The 26,769-nt window shown below is 44.1% G+C and overlaps 1 pseudogene; it reads right to left on the bottom strand.

Moving 5' to 3' along the window:
- Positions 1 to 267: 267 nt before the first annotated feature.
- LOC115142260 (protein MMS22-like) lies at positions 268 to 26,095 on the bottom strand (annotated as a pseudogene).
- Between the last annotated feature and the right edge of the window lie 674 nt (positions 26,096 to 26,769).

The raw sequence follows: 26,769 nt of genomic DNA, 5'->3' as shown, positions 1-26,769 counted from the left end.
AAAAAGGTAGGGGTCTGTCTGTCTGTCTGTCTGTCTGTCTGTCTGTATTTGGGGTTGTGTGTTTTTATTAGTGATGTGGTTTGATATCTGGCATGTCACACACTGGCTTTATGGTTTTATGACTACTAGATTAGGTTATGTCCAACATTTGAAAACATTTTGCTACGGTGTACAATAATTGACAAGACCCAAGTGCTGAATGCAGAGAGAGGAAGAGTAAAGGTTATAGCAGTTGGTGTCACTCACTGTAGAACAGGGACAGTCTGGTCACATGGCTGAACGTCTCTCCACCACCAGCTGCAGGGCCTCTGTATTGGTCCTCCTCACTGTGAACGCACAGCTGCTTTTAGACTAGTTACCACACGCGGACGCACATTGCACACACAAAAAACCTAGAGAAACACTACCTATAAAAGCAAACTTGTTCGACACATTGTTCACAAATATGATGACTGTGTCTTTATGTGTGTGTACTCTCACCGTGAAGCTCGGTGGCCAGCTTCAGGCAGCGGAGCAGAGAGGGGAAGGGGCATGGTCATTGTTCCGTCTCAGCAGCTCCAATAGGAAGGCCAGGACCGTAACCAGGCGGGGAGGAGGGGCGTTGCCTTTGAAACGCAGGAAGTTTTCACTATGGAGACAGACACAGATGAGGTATGGCACAGAGACAGTAATGTCTGGCCATTTAGTAGATGCTCTTAGGAGGCTGTCAAGGTGGATTAGGATGAAGTTGTCCTGAGACGCTGCTCCAAGGTCAGTTTGGCTTCGCATTCCCTTACCTAATTATTAAGGTGAGGATTTGGGCAGGGTTTACTCATCCTGGATCTGTGCCTAAGAGCAATCTCTACCCAGAGCGTCAGAATCCTACCTGATCACCTGCAGGACGCTCCTCCTCAGTGCTGCCCCACGTGGGGCGGGCGTGGCCTCGCAGGCCGCCAGCAGCACCGGGTGATTGGCTATGGCCCCAACCGATGGAGTGGCAGGCAGGAAATGGTCAAGGTACGTGGAGATGACATCACGGAGCTGCTTCTTTAGGTAGGCTCCCTGAGACAGACATACTGGCTGCTATACACAGACCCTGGAGGGGAAGAAAGGAGAGACAGAGGCACAGTGAGAGAGGTCAGTAATAGTATTATTAATGCTCATGGGAAATACTTCTGGATTTTTCTGTCCTCCCCTCTAACCCTGCTAGTACTTTCTGAAGTATCCAAACAATACTTTTTTCCCCTGAAAGTATCCAAACTGGGGTAGTAAGTAACATAATGTTTAGGTATAGAGAGTGTGTGTGTGCGTGTGTCTGTTCATGTGTCCCACCTGCAGGTAGAGGAGTCCCTCAAGGCCTTGTCCAGCCCAGACAGAGAGTTAGGGAGGTGCTTGCCCGTTGACAACGTTGAACAGCAGCTGCTGGGCCTTGGAGGTGGCCAGCAGGGGACTCCAGTGCTTCACGCACCCTGAACACACACACACACACACACACACACACAGTCAACACCAAGGATGACAGACATTCAACGTGTTTGAGGAGATAGGCTCGAAGCAAGTCGCTGGGCAGAATTGCTAATCCTGATCATATCCTGATCCTCTCACACGCGCCGATTCTTTCTCGCCCAACACCAAATTGACCTCTAGCCAATATCTTTTCTATGCACTTGTAGAGATCTGAAATGATTGGATAGGTATAAGCAATAAGGTTATAGCTCCACCTTACACCTGTCCAGTCCTTAGAAATTCACACAACATCCTACGGGGATAGGGGCAGACCTCCGTGATGCATACACCCACCCACAGCCCAGTAGACCAGCAGCAGCCCCTCCTGAGGACTCGTATTGACCAGGTATGGTTTGATATACTCCATGATGTCCCCCTGTGTAGTCCAGAGCACGGGCGACCATGGCAGAACGCTCAGACAACACCTGCAGCCCACTGTACACACACCCCACAGCCTGAGAGAGAAAAATACAAATGCGCCATAATGCATTTAAGCTGTATTGGTATGGAAATGCGGACTTGCCTTTCAGCGTATGCTGTTGATATACTTGTTAATGCCAAAATAAAGGAAACACCAACATAAAGTGTCTTAATAGGGCATTGGGTCACCACGAGACACCAGAACAGCTTCAATACTTCTTGGCATAGATTCTACAAGTGTCTAACAGAACTCTATTGCAAGGATGCGACACCATTCGTTCACGAGAAATGACATTTTGGAAAACGCTGTGTCATGCGTCGCTCCATGAATCTCCCATAAGGGTTTTTAATTGGGTTGAGATCTGTTGTTTGAGACACACACACACCCTCAAAACCCCTATGTTACTTTGAGAGCCTTCTTTCAAAGTCACTGAGATCTCTTCTTCTAGACATGGTAGCCAAAATAATAGACAACGGGGCATTTTTTATACATGACCCCTAAGCATGATGGGATGAATTGCTTGAATAACTCAGGAATCACACCTGTGTGGAAGCACCTGCTTTCAATATACTTTGTATGCCTCATTTACACAAGTGTTTCCTGTCTTTTGGCGGTTACCTGTATGTATCTTGCATGCTGCAAATATCCTTGCTCACATGCGTGTGTGAGATGACAAGCTACCCTGTTACACCGTGTGTGTGACAAGGTGCTACCCTATTACATTGTGTGTGTGTAGTACCTTGATGAACATCTCCAGAGCAGACCTGGGCACTAGCTTGCTGCCGGCTCTAGGCTGCAGCCCGGCCCTCTGCATTAGGGAGTCCACCTCAGGGAGCCTTAATACGAGCCTAGTGAGCTCTGACAACTGCTCCTCCAGAGCCCTGCCTGGAAAAAGTCAGTAACACATCATAAATAATCATATATGCCACTTAGCAGACACTTTTATCCAAAGACTGCATTTACACATGTATCCCAATTCTGATATTTTGCCCAATTATTGGCAAAATATCTGATCTGATTGGTCAAAAGACCAATAATTGGGCAAAATATCAAAATTGGGCTGCCTGTGTAAATGCTGGCCATGTTTAGGATGTGTATTAGCTCCTTATGGGACCTGAACCCACGACCGTAAGTGTTTCTAGTGCCACACTCTTTCCAAACTGAGTCACACACATACACACTTACATCTCCACAACAAAACACTGAAATAAACGTACAGCAATACACATACTTAAAAACAGAAACTAATGGGAAATCATCCAATATTGTAATAGACAAGAAGTGCAGGTTGCAAGTGTTTTAAATGTGGCATAGCTTACTGAGGATGTCGTTCCATTGCTGAACGGAGACCAGTGAGGCTTGGCCAGTGTGTACACGCAAGACTGTAAGTACCTTTGGATAAAAGCGTTTGCTAAATGGTCGCATGTCCAGGGTTCTAGGTTGAGGTTCTGTACCTGCTCTGCTGTCAATGCCATCTGGGTTCTTGTGGATGTGCTGCTGCAGAACACAGCGGAACCAGGCTCTCACAGACAGGGTCTGGGCTGAGCCCGACACGGAACCTCCACAGCCGGAGCTCACTGAATACACCAGCTCGCTGGGGATGAGAGGTCAGTTTGACATAGAACAGACAACAAATGTGTTTAAGGGAATCACAAGTTAGGGTAAGGTGAGGTGCAGAATTGATCATCTTGATCAAACAATTAGTTAATGTTTGGGATGCGAGGTGATTTGTAGATCAGTGATTCTGTGCAGTCTGACCGCAATGTAGTGGATCTCAATCTCTATGTTCCACCGGAAAAAGGCGCTGCACAGATGTGCTAATCTGCATAAGGGAGGCTCGCATGATGGATAGTAGTTTAGAATGCAAAGGTGATTTGTAGATCAGTGATTTTGTGCAGCACCTTGCTTAGAATGATCATTTCGGATGTCTGCCACCACACATGGTTTGTATTCATTAGAGCACTCCGTAGCAGTGTTTTCCAATAAAAACCAAAAAGAAGCGTTTCTTATTGGACAAGTTCAGACCCTGCTTACTAGGGTAATGTACTTGAGTAATGTTACCTGTTCTGGAGCAGGTGGGGTATGTAGCGAGTCACTAGCAGGGGGTGCAGCATGTCATCCCAGCTGAAGCACTGCATGATGGACTGGATGGGGTTGGGCTGGAGGTCTTGGGGGGCAGAGCTAGGAAGGTCAAAGGCCAGCAGAGTAAATCCTGGAAATGAGAGTCAACATTCATACCGCGTTACCTTACGGTAACTACCATGGAAAATACGTTTGAGAGAGTCATTCTATAATGGAAAGATGTATCACTGCATGCTCAACACAAAGCACAGATGCAAGATGTTGAGAGTAAAAGAACTGACGAGAGAGAAAAAGAGAGCGAGAGAGAGAGAAACAGTGAGACAAAGGCAGACAGTGTATATAATCTTATGAGAAAGACAATTGTTAGTTTGTGCAACCCACAGTGTGAAATTGTTGCATACAGTAAACATTTATCCTCCTCCCCCATTCCTCCCACTCTCTCCCTCTCTCCCTCTGTGTGTGCCTCTGACCTGCGGCAGCATCAGCCAGCTGGGCAGGAGGGGTGTTGGAAAGACACAGGCTGCGGAGGAAGGGGAAAAAGTTAGCCCAGAGAGCTGCTGCAACCGCTAGGTGGCGGTCTTTACCCACGCTGACATTGGGAGGAGGCAGCCAGGCACCGGGGGGGGGGTGCATGCTGAGTGGCCAGGCTGGACATTGCACTGATGCACTCTCCTGTAGGAGACACACACACACCAATAACATCCTTATTCAACAGAAACACAGTATCTCCCTCTCCTTTACACCGCCTCTCCACCTCCGTCCCTTTCTTATATTCCGCTTCCTTCCTCTCTTTCACATTCTCTCCATCCTTCTTCAGCGCTCTCTCACTCTTCCCATCTCTGGGGGGATTAGGTCATGCGGTGTGGTGCAGGGTAGAGAGGAGCAGGAGAGGGAAGAGCGGGGCTGATCCCCTGTACACAGACTGGGCTCTGGCTGCTGGGTCTGCCTGGCCCCACGGCGGCTGGCATTAGCCCAGATAAGCAGCTGAAGGAGCTGTAATCTCATTTAGACTGGAGATGATCCTCCTGTCCCCTCATTCGCCCGGATGGAGCGAGGGAGAGAGGGATGGAGGGGAGGGAGGCAGGGGTGAGTACTGGCACCCTCAGCTCCCCTTGCACTCCCCACTCATGTCTCACACACACACACACACACACACACACACACACACACACACACACACACACACACACACACACACACACACACACACACACACACACACACACACACACCTACACCTCTGCCTGCGCCTTCCAGCAAGGTTGCATCTAATCCAGAGAGAGCTGAGACAATCGATTAGAGTCTGAATTCATTAGCCTCCTTACTACAGCGGAATGGGCCTTTCACACCCATCAAGGCTCATTGTACAAGACATAGTCAGAGACCCCACTTAATCCTCCCCACTGCCGCTTCTTATAGCTGTGCACACACACACCATTAGAGACCCCACTTAACCCCTCCCCCAAATGCAGCCACTAACACACACACACAGACCGACTTACAACCTAGACAGCTGGTGAAACTGTGGGTTTGCACAACCGATGAATTTCTGCACAAACTGACAGAAACAGTCTCATGGAAGCTCATCTGCATGCTCGTCGTCCTCACCAGGGTCTTGCCTTGACTGCAGTTCGGCGTCGTAACCGACTTCAGTGGGCAACTGCTCACCTTTGATGGCCCCTGGCACGCTGGAGATGTGTGCTCTTCACGGATGAATCCCGGTTTCAACTGTACCGGGCAAATGGCAGACAGCTTGTATGGCGTCGTGCGGGCAAGTGGTTTGCTGATGTCAACGTTCTAAACGGAGTGCCCCATGATGGGGTTATGGTATGGACAGGCATAAGCTATGGACAATGAATACAATTGCATTTTATCAATGGCAATTTGAATGCCCAGAGATACCATGTCAAGATCCTGAGGCCCATTGTTGGGCCATATATCCTCCCGCCAATCCCTCATATTTCAGCATGATAATGCAGGCATACCCGATATCGCAAGGATCTGTACACAATTCCTGGAAGCTGAAAATGTCCCAGTTCTTCCATGGCCTGCATACTCACCAGACATATCACCCATTGAACATGTTTGGGATGCTCTGGATCAACGTGTATGACAGCGTATTCCAGTTCCCGACAATATCCAGCAATTTTGCACAGCCATTGAAGAAGAGTAGGACACCATTTTACAGCCTGATCAACTTTAAGAGGATGTGTTGCACTGCACGAGGCAAATGGTGGTCACACCAGATAGTGACTGGTTTTCTGATCCACACCCCTACCTTCTTTAAAAAATAAAAAAAAATGTATATCTGTATTCCCAGTCATGTGAAATCGCTAGATTTAAGGTCTAATGAATTTATTGAAATTGACCGATTTCCTTATATGAACTGTAACTCAGTAAAATCTTTTTAAATTGTTGCATGTTTATGTTTCTATATTTTGTTCAGTGTAGTTAAGACATACCGTAGCCTACACCGGCTTAATGCGTTTGTTGTTATTGTCGGCTAATCAAAGTGGCACTGTCTACAGTGGCTCCATGTGAAGCAAACAACGTAGATCTTTAAATCAATGCAAAGTTGAATTAAAATTAGGGAATTAAGTTAGTTAAATGATAAGGAGTAGGCTACAACGACCAACCATCAGGTAGGCTGTTGTTTAATCTAAAATGAGTTGTAGACAAGGACGGGAAGCACAGCAAAATAGCCTCAATTAGCCTAGGTAGCTCGCTATATTAGCTAGCTTCTTTACATTGATTTGATACGGCCAAGACAGGCACTATCTGTATGGCTACTCTCTCTCTTTTTCTCCTTCCCGGGTCAAACTCAAGCAAGCAGAGTAGCACCTCTCTCCTTTAGTTGCGCAGGATGCGCAGCAAGCCAGTTCCCAAGTTGTTTTTTTTTTTTTTTTTTTTACCCCTTTTTCTCCCCAATTTCGTGGTATCCAGTTGGTAGTTACAGTCTTGTCCCAGTCAACTCCCGTACGGACTCGGAAGAGGCGAAGGTCGATAGCCGTGTGTTCTCCGAAACACAACCCAGCCAAGCCACTTAACCAGGAAGCCAGTCGCACCAATGTGTCGGAGGAAACACCGTACACTGGGCAACCGTGTCAAATTGCATTGCGACCAGTCCGCCACAGGAGTCGCTAGTGCGCGGTGGGACAAGAACATCCCTGCCGGCCAAACCCTCCCCTAACCCGGACGGTGCTGGGCCAATTGTGCACCGCCCCATGCATCTCCCGGTCACGGCCAGCTGCGACAGAGTCTGGACTCGAACCAGGTTCGAACATGTATTTCGACTTTCCGGACAACTAATAAAATGTCATGATATTATTCTAATAGTGAAATTATTTAAAATACCCAACCATAAAAATAAACAAAAATAACGTCTCAGCTAAGAGCAATTTCTCAAGCAAAACTTTTGCTAGGATTGTCTGGGAGTGGTCTGAGTGAAGAGAGAAAAACTGAAAACGAGCAGCTATTGCCTGAGTGGTTTGGTACTCTCTTTCTTATTGGTCTATTAACTAATGTAACTAGGCAGGCCAAAACTCAATCCCACCAAAACAGGCTGACATTTCAGGCGGTATTTTCAAACAGCTCTTACACTAAACGGGCATTATCATAATTTTCACAATTACACAGTATTATCCAACCTCAGTGTGGGAAATTATATTTATGATTGCACTGGGCCTTAAATAATGACAGGGGACAACAACTATTGCCTCCCTCCACCTCTATAATGTCCATCCACTGCTCTTTAGAGAGGGACTCAGGGTCCAATGGAGGGCCAAGGTGTAGGGGCGTAGGGTCTAGATACGGAGGAGAGCACTTAATTAAGATCTCAGATAATTTTCCACCACCCGTCCCCCAATATAATACTGAATGTGTACCACTGAGACCTCACACACACCCTCTGGCGACACAGGGGTCTCAAGCCCTCATGCACAGGATCGTGGGAAGGAATGCAATGTGAGGAATTAGTCTACTGGTTGGCTGTTAGGCGGGCGGCCGGCCTTGGCGACGGCCATACGAGTCAGTGGTTGTCACACACGCACACACACCTCTTGGTCGCAGCCTCTGGTGGGATAATTCTCTTGATGTGTGCAGATTCCTCTCTGCTCTTAATAAACATAATGACGGCGAGGCACAATTTGCAGGACTACATAATTACCTGTTAATTGTGTCACTGAAAACGCATTAATCACAGAGATACCAAGTACTGCCAGGATGGAGAATTAAGCATAATTTGGCGGGACGAATTTTAGAGAGCGCTTTTTTATTTCATTAAATGGGTCAGCGTGATCTCGGCCATAACACTGTCCCCTTTGGGAGTTTGTGCAAATGAGTGCCCTCCAACCCCGAGATATGAGATGGGGACGTTTTTAGAATTAGCGTAGCTAACGAGATGCCGCGTTACGGGAGCCTGGACTGAAATAAGAGAAGAGCACACTTTAGTGATGGGTGAAAAATCTACAGTTACAATATCGGGATTTTAAAAAACGATATATCGTATTGACAATATCGCAATATTTTTATATTGTATCGGCACTTAAGTATCGTGATATCGTATTGTGAGGTCCCTGGCAATTCCCAGCACTAGCACACTTAGTGTTTCACCTTGGAGATATGTGTGTATGTGGGAGTGTTGGCATGTATACACAGGAGAGCCAAAGCAAGCACACACTCATATAAGTCGTGAGTGAGGATTGTTGCAGGCTGGCAGCTTACTGCTTCATTAGCGCTGACTCAGGGTAATCCAAACTGAACAACCAGACATCCTCTCCCTCCTGACACCTCTGTCCTACCCTTTTACTTCTTCTCTCACCAAAACAGACACCTGTTTCACCTGTGCCTTTCTCTCTAAACCCTTGACCTCTGACCGGGTCGTCCGTGTAACACACACTCGTGGCCTGCCGGTGAACTCACCCTGACGCCGTCTCCACTCTCTGCCACACAGTCACTCCACATACTCACGACCAGCCGCTATACCCATGGTGACCGCACTGGGGCCTCTAGAGGCCATATCTATACTCAGGCCTCTGCCAGCACCTGCTGAAGGGGACCTGGGGGCCACGGGGCCTCAAGAGGCAGAGAGGGGCCTCCGGACACAATGGATGGGCTGGATTTATTGAAGGGATGGAGGGGGGACAGAGGACAGCACAATCCTGCCTTTGTAGATGTCAGTACTGACCCCTTTACGGCTTCTAGATCCCAGCATTGATAGGTAGGGCCAGGAGTTTTTTTCACGTGATCATGACAGCAAAAACTAGTTGTAGGGTCTAAGGCCACTGCCTGAGAGCATGTCTCTTTGTCCATCTGTCTGTCTGCTCGTCAATGTGTAGAGTGTGTGTGTGTGGGCATTTGTATTAACTGTGTCTCAGTGAGTTGCTGAGTGTTTGTCCCCCCTCCCTCACCGTAGCACCCTCAGCACGATCTGCAGAAAGCCCAGGGCAGAGCTCAGCTCCGACTGGCGGCAGGCAGGCAGCAGCAGACCGAACCCCTCATTGAGTAGCTTCTCCTCTGACAGACCGAGACACACGCTCGTCTCAAACACCTCGTCCACACCCTCTAGGTAGGGCCCCAGAGGGCCAGGCGGCGAGACGGTTCTGTGGTCTTCAGGTAGAACTCCCTGGCAGTCTGAGAGAAGGCCAGCCAGCTAGCTTGGGCCCCCACATCAAGGCCCCTCTCCTGGAAGAGTAGGAAGAGAGCCAGCAGGCCCATCTACACCAGGCTCTGTTGGGCGGGGTCCAGAGGGAGCAGGCCCAGCAGCTCACAGGCCCGGCCGGCCATGTCCTCCAGATAGGCCTGCCGGGCCACCACAACGAACAACAGCAGGAAGTTCATCAGCCCCGCTGCTGGTGGAACTCGGAGTACGCCCTGGAGAGGAGAGAGCGAGAGAGATGGATGAGAAATAAGGGACATGAGTTTCCATTGGCCATAGTAAGATGAAGAGATAGTAGTGTCACAGTTTAAGTTGAGTGTGTGACATTCATATTACTCATCTTTCACTGAGACTTTGCATTGCTCTAGTCAAGATCAGAGTGCATATGTATTGGTAGATCTCCCCACCCGCACCTTCCTCCATCACAACGCTCCATCACTCATTCTATGGTGCTGATGAGAGGCATCCCAGGCATGCGTGATGTGTCTGTGTGTATGAGAAAAACACCCAGCGCAACGTTGTTATATCCTGCGGATACCGTGAACAAATGCCTTTAGAGATCATGTTAAATGTCAGACACTCAGCCACGCAGCGGTAGGCACACAGTCGCCCTCTCTGCAGTCAAACCAATCTACTGCAACACCAGTTAGAGATCAATAACTACCACACACACACACACACACACACACACACACACACACACACACACACACACACACACACACACACACACACACACACACACACACACACACACACACACACACACACACACACACCACACAGGGCTCCATAGTTCCCACAGCACATATTGAGGAACAGCGACTGAAACTTACAAATTATGAGCATTACCATGACTAGGGCATTAATTTTTTGCAGCCGGTGATTGTCAAGCAAATAACTGCCGGTCTCACGGTAATTGACCATTAATTAAAATAAACACATTTACCATCTCCTGGATTTCATGCATAGCCTACAAACCACTGATGCAGACCTTTGGAACATCTACAGTACCAGTCAAAAGTTTGGACACATCAAAACTACATCAAAACTATGAAATAACACATGGAATCATGTAGTAACCAAAAAAAGAGTTAAACAAATCTAAATGTATTTTAAATTTGAGATTTTTCAAAGTAACCACCCTTTGCCTTGATGACAGCTCTGCACACTTTTGGCATTCTCTCAACCAGCTTCATGAGGTAGTCACCTGGAATGCATTTCAATTACCAGGTGTCTTGTTAAAAGTTCATTTGTGGAATTTCTTTCCTTCTAAATGTGTTTGAGCCAATCAGTTGTGTTCTGACAAGGTAGGTATGGTATACAGAAAATAGCCCTATTTGGTAAAATACCAAGTCTATATTATGGCAAGAATTGCTCAAATAAGCAAAGAGAAATGACAGTAGTTTTTGGTAACTACATGATTCCATGTGTTATTTCATAGTTTTGATGTGCTTTGCTGGTGACTGTTGTGATTTATTTATAATGTAGACTGGTTTATAGTAAAAATAAAGAAAACAATCGAGATTGTGAATGAGTTTATTTCATAGTTTTGATGTCTTCAATTATTCTATAATGCTGAATAGGTGTGTCCAAACTTTTGATTGGTACTGTACATTAAAAAAAGTCAAATAAATCCATTTAATATAGCCTACAACATCACGATAAATCCATTATTTATTTTAGACAGGTCTGAAGAAACATGCTATGAAGAAAATGTAGTCTATTTCAGAACAGAATAGCATACTCTGAGTTGTCCTTATGTTAGACCCTGATATGGCTGTGGGCTACACTAGGTTATTTAGCAGACAAGATTTGTTTAGTATTCCGTGGCATTATTTTATATTATTTTATAGTATGAAGAATAAAATGTAACATAGCTGAATGAAATAGAAAGGATATATTCTGTGTTGAGCGGTTAACAAAGAAAAATGTCTTCCTATATGCTTAATTTAGAGTTATTTATGCAACTTTATTTGTGATAAAATGTTGGGCTATACAGTGCATTCGGAAGGTATTCAGACCCCTTGACTTTTTCCTCCTTTTGTTATGTTACAGCCTTATTCTAAAATGGACTAAATAGTTATTTTCCCCCTCATCAATACACACAATACCCCATAATGACAAAGCAAAAACAGGTTTTATACATTCAGGCCAAAGAGTTCAATCTTGGCTTCATCAGACCAGAGAATCTTCTTTCTCGTGGTCTGAGAGTCCTTTAGGTGCCGTTTGGCAAACTCCAAGTGGGCTGTCATGTGCCTTTTACTGAGGAGTGGCTTCCGCTTGGCCAAACTACCATAAAGGCCTGATTGGTGGAGTGCTGCAGAGATGGTTGTCCTTCTCGAAGGTTCTCCCATCTCCCCAGAGGAACTCTGGAGCTTTGTCCGAGTGACCATCGGGTTCTTGGTCACCTCCCTGACCAAGGCCCTTCTACTCCCGATTGCTCAGTTTGGCCGGCCGGCAACCTCTAGGAAGAGTCTTGGTGGTTCCAAACTTCTTCCATTTAAGAAGGATGGAGTCCACAGTATTCCTGAGGACCTTCAATGCTGCAGAAATGTTTTGGTACCCTTCCCCAGAACTGAACCTCGACACAATCCTGCCTCTGAGCTCTATGGACAATTCCTTTGACCTCATGGCTTTGTTTTTGCTCTGACATGCACTGTCAACTGTGGGACCTTATATAGACAGGTGTGAATACTTTCCGAATGCACTGTGTTTAGATTTTTAAAACATTCTAAGGCTGCATGATGCGACTCTAATGATGATTTGAAAAAGGTCGCATGAGCTCTGCTTTGTTAATTTCTGCAGGCTGTACACACTTCATCAGTCTCTCATTCACGATTTGACAAGCACTTGATAATATTCTCACCAGGCCTCGAATTTCTGTGTGGCATCCCCCTTGTGTGGCCGCAATACCCCCTAAGGAATTCCATGCCTTTTGCAGCCAATGTGGCCGTTGTGGGATGAATATAATAATCATAATTCCCTTCTCCTGGCTGCCAATCAATTCTTATTAGCGAAGGCCCATCACGTGATTGGGTCCTTCTCACAGGCATCTCAGCTCCAAAGTAGGCTACAAGTGAAGACAGACACATCAGGGACACAACTGCGTGTGTCCTTATCGAATTCCAAGGCGCATATTGAAGATGTTGAAGATTGAAGAACTGTCACATTTACTTTTCGTCAGCCAACAAGATGAGCATGCCTAACGAACAGCAAAAGCACTAACCTTTGTCAATCTACTATCACCCATAGTACAAAAGTTTACCAATTCTATTGGTCAACTAGTCCTTTGTGAGAGAACTAAATATTCCAAACATACTCTGGGACAGTTGTTGGATGTGATAGATCCGAAATTAATACAACCATTCACATCAAAAAACATTTTAAAAGCACAGAGGCTGGGCTTCCCGAGTGGTGCAGCGGTCTAAGGCACTGCATCGCACAACCGGCCGTGACTGGGAGTCCCATAGGGCGGCACACAATTGGCCCAGCGTTGTCCGGGTTTGGTTGGGGAGCTTTACTTGGCTCATTGCGCTCTAGCAAATCCTTGTGGTAGGCCTGTCGCCTGCAGGCTGACAATGGTTGTCAGTTGAATGGTGTTTCCTCTGACACATTGGTGCAGCTGGTTTCCAGGTTAAGCATGCGGGTGTTAAGAATCATGGTTTGGCAGGTCATGTTTCGGAGGACGCATGACTCGATCTTTGCCTCTTCTGAGCCTGTTGGGGAGTTGCAGCGATGAGACAAGATCGCAATTGGATATCACGAAATTGGGGAGAAAAAGGGGGTAAAATACAAAAATGTAAAATAGCAAACTATTAGGCTATTTCTTTACTTATAAGCGCAGCAATGCGCACATGGCAGTAGGCCATAAGCGCAAATGTACCAAAATGATATCAATTAGCGGGATAACATCATTCTCAAAAGTGATGTGACTATCATTTATGTGATGATTGACTATTCATCGAAAAAAGACATACCACGTTTAATTATTACGCAATTAAATTAACCATGCAACAATTAATGAATTAGTAATCTGGGGAACCACGGGAAAAGTTTATTTAATGAGTTACCGTTTCCCTAATTAACTCAAGAATATATCAGCATATCTCCATATTCTACCCGTCATATCCTACCCATCAATCATTTCCTCATATCAGTCTCATTCTGAACGTCGTAATATTCTTTAAATCTGCACGAACCCTAGTCTACATGATGACTCAGCCTTACTTGTGACTTGTAAAACAATGACTTGGTCCCACCTCTGGCAGTTAACCTTTACACTGATTGTAAAGCGGATTAATGTGCTTAATTTTAAGAAGATATTTGGCCACATTAGTTGTGATACAAACCTTATCAACAGGCTACATGAGGTGTGTGACTATGATTTGAAAAAGTCGCAAAAAGAAGTCATGCACTGTTTTCTTGCCTTACTGCACACACTAGGCATCATTCACAAGCGATAGATAATACATAATTCACAAGTGAAAGGCTGATATTGTCACCCATCAGACCATTCTTAATTGAATCTTGTCTTTACATATATTAAATCATATACAGTACCAGTCAAAAGTTTGGACACACTTACTCATTCCAGGGTTTTTCTTTATTTGAACTATTTTGCCAAGAGGTTGCAAAGCTGTCATCAAGGCAAAGGGTGGCTACTTTGAAAAATATAAAATATATTTTTTCATTTGTTTAACACTTTTTTGGTTACTACATTACTCCACATGTGTTATTTTATAGTTTTGATGTCTTCACTATTATTCTACAATGTAGAAAATAATAAAGAAAAAAATAAAGAAAACCCTTGAATGAGTAGGTGTGTCCAAGCTTTTGACGTGTACTGTATATGATTTGTGTGTGAAATTAGTTTTGATTTATAATGGACCATTATCATGCAACTGTCTCGGAACAGGGGCAGGGTGAAAAAATACATGTCATCTATGCACTTAAATAGCTAATGGAGGATGCTTTTCCTGTGGTTCATTTTCATGCCAGCCAGGTAGGCTATATTCCTGTTGTAAAGCGAAGCAATATGCTAAAAATTAGGATAAATTGAGAAATAAATAGAGGCCTAGCCTATAAAAAGCTGATGGGATCCTCTTTTACTCGCGCAATTGTATAGCCTATAGAAATGTTGCGCAACATGAGCTCTCATTAAGTGTTCGATTTGATTTTCAATCACATTTGCATTTATGCCAGAGTGATTAGAGGGACAATAAAGTGCTGTGAGTACCAGGCAGTTAGCAAGTTTAATATGCTACTAATGACCATCAGAGCTTGGAGAAACTTAGGTACAGTGACTAAGCGGTCACGTGGAATTTGACTGCGGTCATGACTCATGACTGCCGGTGTTGCGGTAATATGGTCACTGTAACAGCCCTAACCATGACTGCTACATGTTACAGGGAGAGAGAGTGAGAGGAGGAGAAGGTGAAAAGGTGAGAAAGAGAGACAAGGTGTATGGATGGTATGCATGTAGAAAAATAACCTAAGGCAGGAAGAGAGAGTTAGAAGAAGGGAAAGATGAGAAAAAGAGAGAAGGTAGATAGGGAGATCCATTTAGAGAAAAACAGCAGTGGGAAATGGTTTTACAGTTTGTCTGTAACAGGTTGGGAGGCTTTTTCCCGTGTTTTCTGTCTGTCAGACAGACAGTGTGTTTGTTTATCCTGGACAGCTTTTTCCGGAGGCAAGCAGATGCTCACGACTCCCGGCATAAGAGATCAGCGCTCTCCCAGTCGATCCCATTAATGCAGCCACCACAGGCCTCCCATGGAACCGGTCCAGCCAGCGAGAACGCTGCCGGAACGTTGCCGGAACGCCATAAGCACGCCCTGCTCTTCTCGAGGGAACTGGAGCAGAGACAGAGGGAGAGGGGGTGTTCTAATCTGGACCTGGCCCAGCCCAGCCCCGTCCCTGCCAGCAACCTCCCTACCGTTGCCCACCCCCATCCGTGCTGGAAACCAACACGGCTTCGTTAAGGGGAATTAACCGCCATGCTCGTTAGCTAATTAGCCTTCATGTCTGTGGAGCGGCTGAGCACGTTCCAGACAGAGGGAAGTCATTAGGCGGATTTATCCTTCTCGCTGGCGTCCAGCCGGGCCCGTCCCAGGCCACGTTCTGATGTTGGGATCCATGGGCTTATCGTCTTTGGTCTCCCCCAGAAAGAGGAGCCATGGCTGGGGGTTTGGGAAGCAGCTGTGGGTTTGATGTGGGGCTCAGTGGGACTCGGCTGGTCTCCTCTGGGAGGAGTGGAGAGGCAGGTGGAGGTTCCTCCTGAGACACCTGCTCTCCCTGGGAGTCTAAGCAAATAGCAAAGCCTCAGAGAGGGGCTGTGCCACACCTGGCAGGCACACACACATGCACAGACACATCAAGATAAAGGCACAGAGAGTCGTGTCTGTGAGTGTGGACTCACCTGTCCCCCTTGGGTCAGTATTTCATATCAACATAATATTGAACAAAACTAATTTAGCTCCATTTAAAGAGTACCTTAGGGGTTTAACTGGCCTCCTTTTCTGTACCCCTCCATGTTACCCATCCCTACATACACATACACACCTCACGTGCCCTTGATCTGCCTCCAGGGGGCGCCGCCTGCGTTCTCCTGGGCCAGGTAGAGAGCCAGCACTCTGAGGAAGATGTGAAAGGAGTTGGCTGAGCGGTACAGCTGGGTGTGGCTGGGATGAAAGGAGGGGGGAAGGGAGCAGTAGATCCGGGCCTGGTCCAACAGGGCCAGGGGGGTTCTGCTCACGCTGCAGAGCCCTGACACCCCTAACCAGGGCACTGTGAACGAACCGCTTTGGAGGGTGGGGAGAATGTAAGTGGGATATTTCGAGGGGTAAATTTCATATTGTCCATGTTTTTAGAGTGGTGTGTTAGAGGTGTTCCTTACCAGGTTTTTGCTGTAATACTCCCAGAGTGTCGTGACAGTGCTATTGTTAGGTTTCCATAGCAGAGACAGATTCAGGCAGCAGAGCACGTGCATTCTGATCTGATCCCCCTGTAGCGTTCTCTGCAACACACACAGATCAATTAACAAACAAATTATAACTGTACACGGAAACCATGCTCCCATCCATAACCCATATCCTCTTTGAGCGAGAGCCTACCTTAGGGTTACAGGTGGACTTGAGCAGCTCACCCACAAAACTCCAGTTGTCCTCCAGCGGTTTCTGTGAGACCAGAGCATACCTTATATTACCAACAAAACATACAGTCTAATAAGCTTGGCAAGAAGTCAAAATTGCAGCCTGTGACTTTCATCTTAACAGGGGATGCGATCGGGACAAAACAGGATTTTGACTGTTTAAACTATAAATGGAGCACACATTTCACAAATTCAGCCATCTCTGATTAATCAGGAAAGATCACACCCCATACCCCTTATCATATCCCTCCTTATACCCCCTAATCTCAGGTAGATTACCTCGTTTTGGAAGACCCCGTTTCTGCTGTATTGTCCCAGCTCAGCCAAGTGAGTGACAAGCCATCAGGTGAAGCCCAGAAGGTCTTTACAGTGTGTAGGGAGCACACCATACTCCTCTGCTACAGGCTGGCCACTGATCAGAGACCACAGCAGTGTGTCCATGTAGTTCCAGAAAGACTACGGGGAAACACACAAGTGCGCACACGCACACACACACAGTTGTAAATACAAACACTATGTCAAATTTGATTAATTGCAGATAAAATCTAATGGTCACCCAATCATAGTTACATCAAGTGTGAATGCGTGTGTGTGTGTTCACCTATGTGTGTAACACTTTGCTCCTATGTTCCAGTAACTGTATAAGTAGTATCCACAGCTCTTTGGTGCAGGTGCCGTGGTAGTGATGGCTGGTCAGGGCCTCAGTAGGCCTTACCTAGAACAGAGGACAGAGTTAGGAATACCCTTTACCCCAAAAGCCTCAGCCTCGGAAGAGGCTACTAACTCTTATGGAGTTGTAAATGTTGCGTGTAGGTTTGAAATTACCTATCGATTACACCCGTTCCAGGCAGTATTATAACCATACAAAAAGGTTATTAGGAATTCATTTTTTGTTGTTCTTCTCCCCCAACTCTTAGACACAACCACATTGCTTACATCCGCCAGGACAGGCTCATTGTCCACCCTCCTTCCCAGAAGCCTGGAACGGATGAGGATGAGTGAACCAAGCCTATGGGTTCGTAGCTTCAACCCCGCAGCACACACACACACACACACACACACACACACACACACACACACACACCAATTGATTAATGGACTGCTGAATGTATATATTTTTTTTATCTTGCTTGTTTGCTCTTTTCAGTATTATGTCTATCTCTGATAAGCTACCAAGGAAAAGGCTGAAATTAGCCCAAATATATGTAGCCTTAGAAATCAATAACTTGCTCACATCAGATAACATTCATATATTAGCCATATCTGAGAGTCACTTGGATAATTCATTTGATGATACAGCAGTAGCAGTTCAAGGATATAAAATCTATAGAAGAGACAGAAATGCTTATGTGGGCTTATATATATATTCAGAGCCATATCCCTGTAATGCTTAGAGAAGATCTTATGTCAAGTGTTATTGAAGTGTTGTGGCTGCAGGTTCACTTGGCACATCTAAAGCCTTTTCTTTTAGGGTGTTGCTAGAGTCCACCAAGTGCGAACAGTCAATATCTAAATAATATGTGTGAAATGCTTGATAGTGTATGTGATGTAAACAGAGAAGTCTACTTTCTTGGGGACCTGAATATTGATTGGTTTTCATCAAGTTGTCAGCTCAAGAGGAAGCTTCTTACTGTAACTAGTGTCTGTAATCTGGTTCAGGTTATTAATCAACCTACCAGGGTGTTTACAAACACTACAGGAACAAGATCATCCACATGTATCGATCACATTTTTACTAATACTGTAGAACTTTGTTCTAAAGCTGTATCCGTACCAGTTCGATGCAGTGATCACAATATAGTGTCTGTATCCAGGAAAGCCAAAGTTCCAACAGTGTATAAGAGATCATACAAAATATTTTTCTGTGACCCTTATGTGGATGATGTTAAAAATATTAGTTGGTCCAATGTGATTAATAAGGAACATCCAGACCCTGCACTTGATAAATGTATGAAATTGCTTCTTCCAGTTATTGATAGACATGCACAAAACTGACTGCTAGAACTGTTAACTTCTTGCGGCGAGCCATCCCGGATCCGGGATTGTGAATACAGCCTCAAGCTCATTACCATAACGCAACGTTAACTATTCATTAAAATCGCAAATGAAATGAAATCAATATTCTAGCTCTCAAGCTTAGCCTTTTGTTAACAACACTGTCATCTCAGATTTTCAAAAATATGCTTCTCAACCATAACAAAACTAGCATTTGTGTAACAGTATTGATAGCTATTGATAGCTAGCATTAGCAAATGAGGAGACTCTCAGTTAGATAGCAAATGTTCAGTTTTTCCTGAAAGATTATTTGTTTAGGAGAAATCGCTCCATTTTGTGCGTCACGTTTAGCTACTAAAAAACCCTGTATCCAGGATTGTGTAAATCTATCCACAAGCTCATTAGCATAACACAACGTTAACTATTCATGAAAATCGCAAATGAAATGAAATCAATATGCTAGCTCTCAAGCTTAGCCTTTTGTTAACAACACTGTCATCTCAGATTTTCAAAAATATGCTTCTCAACCATAGCAAAACTAGCATTTGTGTAACAGTATTGATAGCTATTGATAGCTAGCATTAGCATTTAGCGTTAGCATTCAGCAGGCAACATTTTCACAAAAACCAGAAAACCATTCAAATAAAATCATTTACCTTTGAAGAACTTCGGATGTTTTCAATGAGGAGACTCTCAGTTGGATAGCAAATGTTCAGTTTTTCCTGAAAGATTATTTATGCAGGAGAAATCGGTCCGTTTTCTGCGTCATGTTTGGCTACCAAAAAAACCCGAAAATTCATTCGTCAAAAGGCCAAACTTTTTTCCAAATTAACTCCATAATATCGACTGAAACATGGTAAACGTTGTTTAGAATCAATCCTCAACGTGTTTTTCACATATCTCTTCGATGATATATCGTTCGTGGAAGTGTGCTTTCCCCTCTGAATCCCATGGCAAAATGCCTGCAGCTGAAGTTTACGCACCTATTTATAGACAAAGGACACCGGGCGGACCCCTGGCAAATGTAGTCTCTTATGGCCAATCTTCCAATGATATGCCTACAAATACGTCACAATGCTGCAGACACCTTGGACGAACGGCAGAGAGCTTATGCTTGTTCATGGCACATTCACAGCCATATAAGGAGACGATGGAAAACAGAGCCTCAAAAATTCTGCTCATTTCCTGTTTGAGGTTTCATCTTGGTTTCGCCTGTAGCATGAGTTCTGTGGCACTCACATATAATATCTTTGCAGTTCTGGAAACGTCAGAGTGTTTTCTTTCCAAAGCTGCCAATTATATGCATAGTCGAGCATCTTTTCGTGACAAAATATTGCACTTAAAACGGGCACGTTTTTTTATCCAATAATGACATAGCGCCCCCATAGGTTGAAGAGGTTAAGGCTCCATGGATTGATGAGGAATTGAACAACTCTGGAGAGATAGGTCAAAAGGAGTGGCTAATAAGTCTGGCTGTACACTACATTTCTGGCTGTACAGTACTGTAAATTGATTACTTCATTGGCAAAGTGGACAAACTTAGGCAGGAAATTACACCAACGAACAGGGAGCCATCGTATTCATGCAACAACAAAAATGTATGAAAGAAAAGCATTGCAAGTTTTAATTTTGTAAAGTTAATAATGACAAACCTCCTGGCATTGACAACTTGGAAAGCTACTGAGGATCGTAGCTGACTCTATGGCCACTCCTTTCTGTTATATCTTTAATCTGAGCCTAGAGGAAAGTATTTGTCCTCAGGCCTGGAGGCAAGCCAAAGTAATTCCACTACCCAAGAGAAGTAAAGCGGCCTTTGCTGGTTCTAACTGCAGACCTATACGCTTGCTGCCAGCTCTTAGCAAACTGTTGGAAAAAATTGTGTTTGACCAAATACAATGCTATTTCTCTGTAAACAAATTAACAACAGACTTTCAGCATGCCTATACAGAAGGGAACACAACATGTACTGCACTGACAATAATGACTGATGATTGGTTGAAAGAAATTTATAATAAGAAGCTTGTGGGAGCTGTACTGCTAGATTTCAGTGCAGCCTTTGATATTATTGACCATAACCTGTTGTTGAAAAACACTTGTGCTATGGCTTTTCAACCTCTGTCATATTGTGGATTCAGAGCTATCTATCTAATAGAACTCAAATGGAAGCTTCTGTAATGTCAAACATGTAAAGTGTGGTGTACCACAGGGCAGCTCTCTAGGCCCTCTACTCTTTTCTATTTTTACCAATGACCGGCCACTGGCATTAAACAAACCATGTGTGTCCATGTATGCTGATGATTCAACCATATATGCATCAGCAACCCCAGCTAATGAAGAGTTGCAGTCTGTTTTGGAATAGGTGGCTCGTAATAAACTGGTCCTGAACATTTCTAAAATTAAGAGCATTGTATTTGTTAAAAAATAATTCCCTAAGTTCTAGACCTCAGCTGAATCTGGTAATGAATGGTGTGGTTGTTGAACAAGTTGAAGAGACTAAATTACTTGGCGTTACCTTAGATTGTAAACTGTCATGGTCAAAACATATAGATTAAAACCTCTTAATGATTGTAAAGATGGGGAGAGTGTCACGACTTCCGCCGAAGTTGGCTCTTCGGGCGGTGCTCGGCGGTCGTCGTCACCGTCCTACTAGCCACCACCGATCCCTTTTCCGTTTGTCTGTTTGTTTTGTCTTATTAGTTTCACCTGTGTTCTGTTGTATGGCTTAATGAGCTTTCCTATTTTAAGTATGTGTACCCGCCCTTGTTTTGTGCGGGATTGTCTTTATGTTACGTGTGTGCGTTTTAGGTAGAGGTGGTTATATTTTCTGGACTTGGCACCCTGTGCTTTTGGGTAGTCACTTTTGGACTTGTCATTTTTGTGTGCCATATTAAAGAGCACTTTTCCCCAGTGGAACTCTCTGCGCCTGATTCCTTCACCCACCTAGTCCCGCGTGACAGAGAGGTCTGCTTTTTCTAACACCACACTCCAAAAAGCAAGTTCTGCAGGCTCTAGTTTTGTCTAATCTTGATTATTGTCCAGTCATGTGGTCCAGTGCTGCAAGGAAAGACATAGTTAAGCTGTAGCTGTCCCAGAACAGAGCAGCACGTATTGCTCTTTATTGTAATCAGAGGTCTAACATAAATACTTTCTCTTAGCTTAGAGTTTAGGAGAGACTGACTACATCACTTCTTCCATTTATAAGTAACATTAATGTGTTGAAAATCCCAAATTGTTTGCAAGGTCAACTTATACACAGCTCTGACACACACACTTACCCCACCAGACATGTCACCTGGGGTCTTTTCACAGTCCCAAATCCAGAACAAATTTTTAAAAGTGTACAGTATTATATTGAGCCATTATTGCATGGGACTCAGTTTCATCTCATATTGCTCAAATAAACAGCAAACCGGGTTTCAAAAAACAGATAAAGCAACACCTCACGGCACAACGCCTCTCCCCTATTTGACCTAGATAGTTTGGGTGTATACATTGATATGTAGGCTACGTGTGCCTTTATAAAAAATGTATGTAGTTCTGTCCTTGAGCTGTTCTTGTCTATTAATGTTCTGTATTATGTCATGTTTCATGTTCTGTGTGGACCCCAGTGTCACGTTCTGACCTTTATTTCCTTTGTTTTGTATTTATTTAGTATGGTCAGGGAGTGAGTTGGGTGGGCAGTCTGTTTGTTTTTCTATGTTTTGGGGTATTTCTATGTTTCGGCCTAATAGTATCCTAATAATCAGAGTACTGTAATCAGTATCCTAGTATTTGATACACTTAGATCCTAATAAAATACTTTCACATACTTACGAAATGTAATGTGACTGATTGAACGAATCCTCACTATCAGTAGCTGCAATTTGGCAGTACGCCCAGACCCTTGTTTTGAGAACTAAAGACATCTCAGTTCCAAGTTCTCAGCTTAGAGAAGCTTAGAGAAGAAGCCTTGTGAGGTATTGGTCTGTCACATTCATGACCCAGTATTGGTCGGTTACATGAATGAAGTTAATGTTAATTATTCATTCATTATGAATGATGAGTAAGCTAAATCTTGCAAATGTAAATGGTCTGCAGTATATAAGCGAACTAACGGGACTGCCCCGGTAGAGCTCCTGATCGACATGTGTACTTGGTGCATTGAGTTGGTTGGAACCTCTCCAGCACGCTGATAATAAAGAATGATTCATTTAAGATTGACTTTGAGTATCCCTGCGTAGAAATTCCACAACAGAAGTAAGTATTAAGATAGATTTTCTTTGATATTGATATTTTTATGTATTTGCAAATACACTTGCAAAGTATTTGATCAACTTAAATCCACTGACTCAAATACACTTCCATGCATTTAACCCAGGTATTTGAAAATAGCATTTGAAATAAGTATTTGAGCATTTGAGCATACTGTCAAATACAATTTGGTTTTACATTCAAATACTCAAATAAAAATACTTGTTTTGGGCAAAAGTATATTAAATACCAGATACTCAAATACACATATATTTGAACCCAGGTCTGGTATTCACTCACAATATTCATACTTTGTGTGTGTGTGGAGCGGGGCTACCTTGCCCTGGCGCTGTATGGTGAGGGCACTCTGGATGTTGGCCGGCAGGTCTTTGAGGCGCACTATGAGGAGAGTGACCCCAAAGAGCTCCTCTAGCAGAGCAGAGGGTAGCTGAGCCTCCAGCTCCTCATATGGTTGACAGGGGCCCTCCTCCAAGGGAGAGGTGGGCTCCAGGTACCTGCAGGGTGCAGAGGTCATTTCACTTATAATGAACTTTATCACAATTCCAGTGGGTCAGAAGTTTACATACACTAAGTTGACTGTGCCTTTAAACAGCTTGGAAAATTCCAGAAAATTATGTCATGGCTGTAGAAGCTTCTGATAGGCTAACTGACATCATTTGAGTCAGTTGGAGGTGTTCCTGTGGATGTATTTCAAGGCCTACCTTCAAACTCAGTGCCACTTTGCTTGACATCATGGGAAAATCAAAAGAAATCAGCCAAGACCTCAGAAAAATAATTGTAGACCTCCACAAGTCTGGATCATCCTTGGAAGCAATTTCCAAATGCCTGAAGGTACCACGTTCATCTGTACAAACAATAGTACGCAAGTATAAACACCATGGGACCACACAGCCGTCATACCGCTAAGGAAGGAGACACGTTCTGTCTCCTAGAGATGAACGTACTCTGGTGCGAAAGTTCAAATCAATCCCAGAACAACAGCAAAGGACCTTGTGAAGATGCTGGAGGAAACAGGTACAAAATTATCTATATCCACAGTCAAACGAGTCCTATATATACACAACCTGAAAGGCCGCTCAGCAAGGAAGAAGCCACTGCTCCACAACCGCCATAAAAAGCCAGACTACAGTTTGCAACTACACATGGGGACAAAGATCATACTTTGTGGAGAAATGTCCTCTGGTCTGATGAAACGAAAATAGAACTGTTTGGTCATAATGATTATCATTATGTTTAGAAGAAAAAGGGGGAGGCTTGCAAGCTGAAGAACACAATCCCAACCATGAAGCACGGGGGTGGTAGCATCATGTTGTGGGGGTGCTTTGCTGCAGGAGGGACTGGTGCACTTCACAAAATAGATGGCATCATGAGGGAGGAAAATATGTGGATATTTTGAAGAAACATCTCAAGACATGTATTTGGCTAAGGTGTATGTTAACTTCCGACTTCAACTGTATATGCCTAGTAAAGATAGCCTATGCCCAAGGCCAGGAACACAGTCAGTGAGAATCAGTAATAACTGACCAGCAGGCATTACCTGTATAGAAAGACTTTGACATATTGGAGAAACAGCACATGCTGTTGCCTAAGGTCTTCTGCCTCATAATGGAGGCTGCTGGCTTGGCCTGAAACATAACATTGTCAAGTACATTCAGTACATCAAAAACAGTACAATATTTCCCCATCACAACAACCTACAAAAAAATCTAACCACCACCATACCAAATCACTTCACACTTGGTTATTACCACAAACATTTATCAAATGTCAACTTATGAACTCTCACAAAACCTCTCACAGAACCATGAGCAGCAAGCTATACATTAAGTTAGCTTACTAAAGTCATGAGAGCTGGACTGCACCAGGGTCTCTAGTTTAAGAAGCTCTTGCCTGAAAGGTGACAACAAATTGTGACATTTACTGATCTCGAAACCCTGACAATTCGAGACAGTGAGGCAGCTATACACAGTCTGGGAAAAAAATGAAGGACATTATCTTGATTAGCCTTGATCTTGACGTGTCTGTGCGTGTGTGTGTGCCTGCCAGGTGTAGCACTGCCCATCTCTGAGGCTTCACATGATCTGTCTGTATTCCCACCTGAACAGGCCGAACAAAAGCTTGGTAGATTCCATCAGAGAAGTCTCTGTCACCCATGGGAAGCCAAAGATATCCACCGTGTCCTCCTCATAGTCTGCATGGGGCTGAGGCCAGACGCAACAGCAGCCTTTGGAAGACAATAGTAACTTAGATCTGCTGCAGCCTAAAAGACACTGAAGGCAGGGAGTTTTCCTCAAACAATATTGTCAGTAATGATTCTGTTGTATTGTAACAAGGTCAACATAATGTGTATTATTTCTGTCCACTGTTGTCAGCTGTCCAATCTAACAATCTTTTGAGTTTTTTTGTTTTGTTACATACGATATGAAAGTCCCACCTACTTCCTGGATCATGTCCCACGCTGTTATTGAATGGCCTTCAAGATTTTATTGTCAAATTCGTGAAAACACCGTCAATTAAGATATGTAAAAATATATTAGTATTTGTGGATTAATTTACTTCTATCTGATGTCTTTTATGAAGATTTCTGATTGACTGAGTAAATTAATCCACAAATACAAATATAATCTTACATATCTTAAATGATTGCTTTTTTTATTAATTTGATTATATATTCTTGAAGGCCATTCATAAACACTGTGGGACATGATCCATGAAGTAGGCGGGACATTCATACTGTATTTACCATGAGGAGTGTTGTTTTGTCATGTGTCATGGCAAATGCCTAATGTAATGTCTCTGTACTCTTAAACAATAGATTATACACTGAACAAAGGAGTACTGAGGAGTATTTATGTCAGTAATAATTTATTTAAATTGACTGATTTCCTTATATGAACTGGTACTTAGTAAAATCTTTGAAATTGTTGCATGTTGTGTTTATATTTTTGTTCAGTTTAATATTAGCCTGCTAGATGCTTAGATATGCCTCAGCTGTGTGCTCATAGAGACGTTACTGTTTCAGGGAGCCCCTTTGGTTGGGAAGATGAGGCATGGGGCTGGTGGAAGTGTCAAATTCATAGTTAGGCTAACTTGGCTAACTACATGTACGTTTACATGACATCCGGACCCCCATTTATTTTGTTAGTCAATCTCACTCAGATATCATATTAAAAACAGCAAACATTTCTCTCCACCCTATGGCAAAATGTGTAGAATTGCAGAGATTACTGTAAAAGTTCAAAAACGTATATGCCCCATCGCAAAATGTGTAGAATTGCACGAAATTAACTACAACTTAAAAAACAACAACAGGGGATGCTATTTTTTTTGCTCGCAATGTGGTGTGGCGTGGTGGGGTTGAGGTTATACACACGTGGATACGCACACCCGAGAGCAACTGCGGCCCCTCATTAAAAGTTCATTTTTTTCTGGCCCCCACCTCCGTCAAAGTTGACCATCCCTGGTATAGTTGATGAAATGCATTATATTTGTATGTCATTTGTGTAGCCTTGTATGAAAGTAACGTCCTTATGCCCTTCCCCGACAGTCGGTCTTTTGGTGTTCTCGTCACATTGGTGTTCTCGTCACATTGGTGTTCTCGTCTCATTGGTGTTCTCGTCACATTGGTGTTCTCGTCTCATTGGTGTTCTCGTCTCATTGGTGTTCTCGTCACATTGGTGTTCTCGTCACATTGGTGTTCTCGTCACATTGGTGTTCTCGTCTCAT

This window comes from Oncorhynchus nerka, linkage group LG14 (assembly GCF_034236695.1).
Source record: "Oncorhynchus nerka isolate Pitt River linkage group LG14, Oner_Uvic_2.0, whole genome shotgun sequence".
In the NCBI taxonomy this organism is placed as follows: domain Eukaryota; kingdom Metazoa; phylum Chordata; class Actinopteri; order Salmoniformes; family Salmonidae; genus Oncorhynchus; species Oncorhynchus nerka.
The sequence above is the reverse complement of the archived record's forward strand: the minus strand, read 5'-3'. Positions and strand labels throughout refer to the sequence as shown.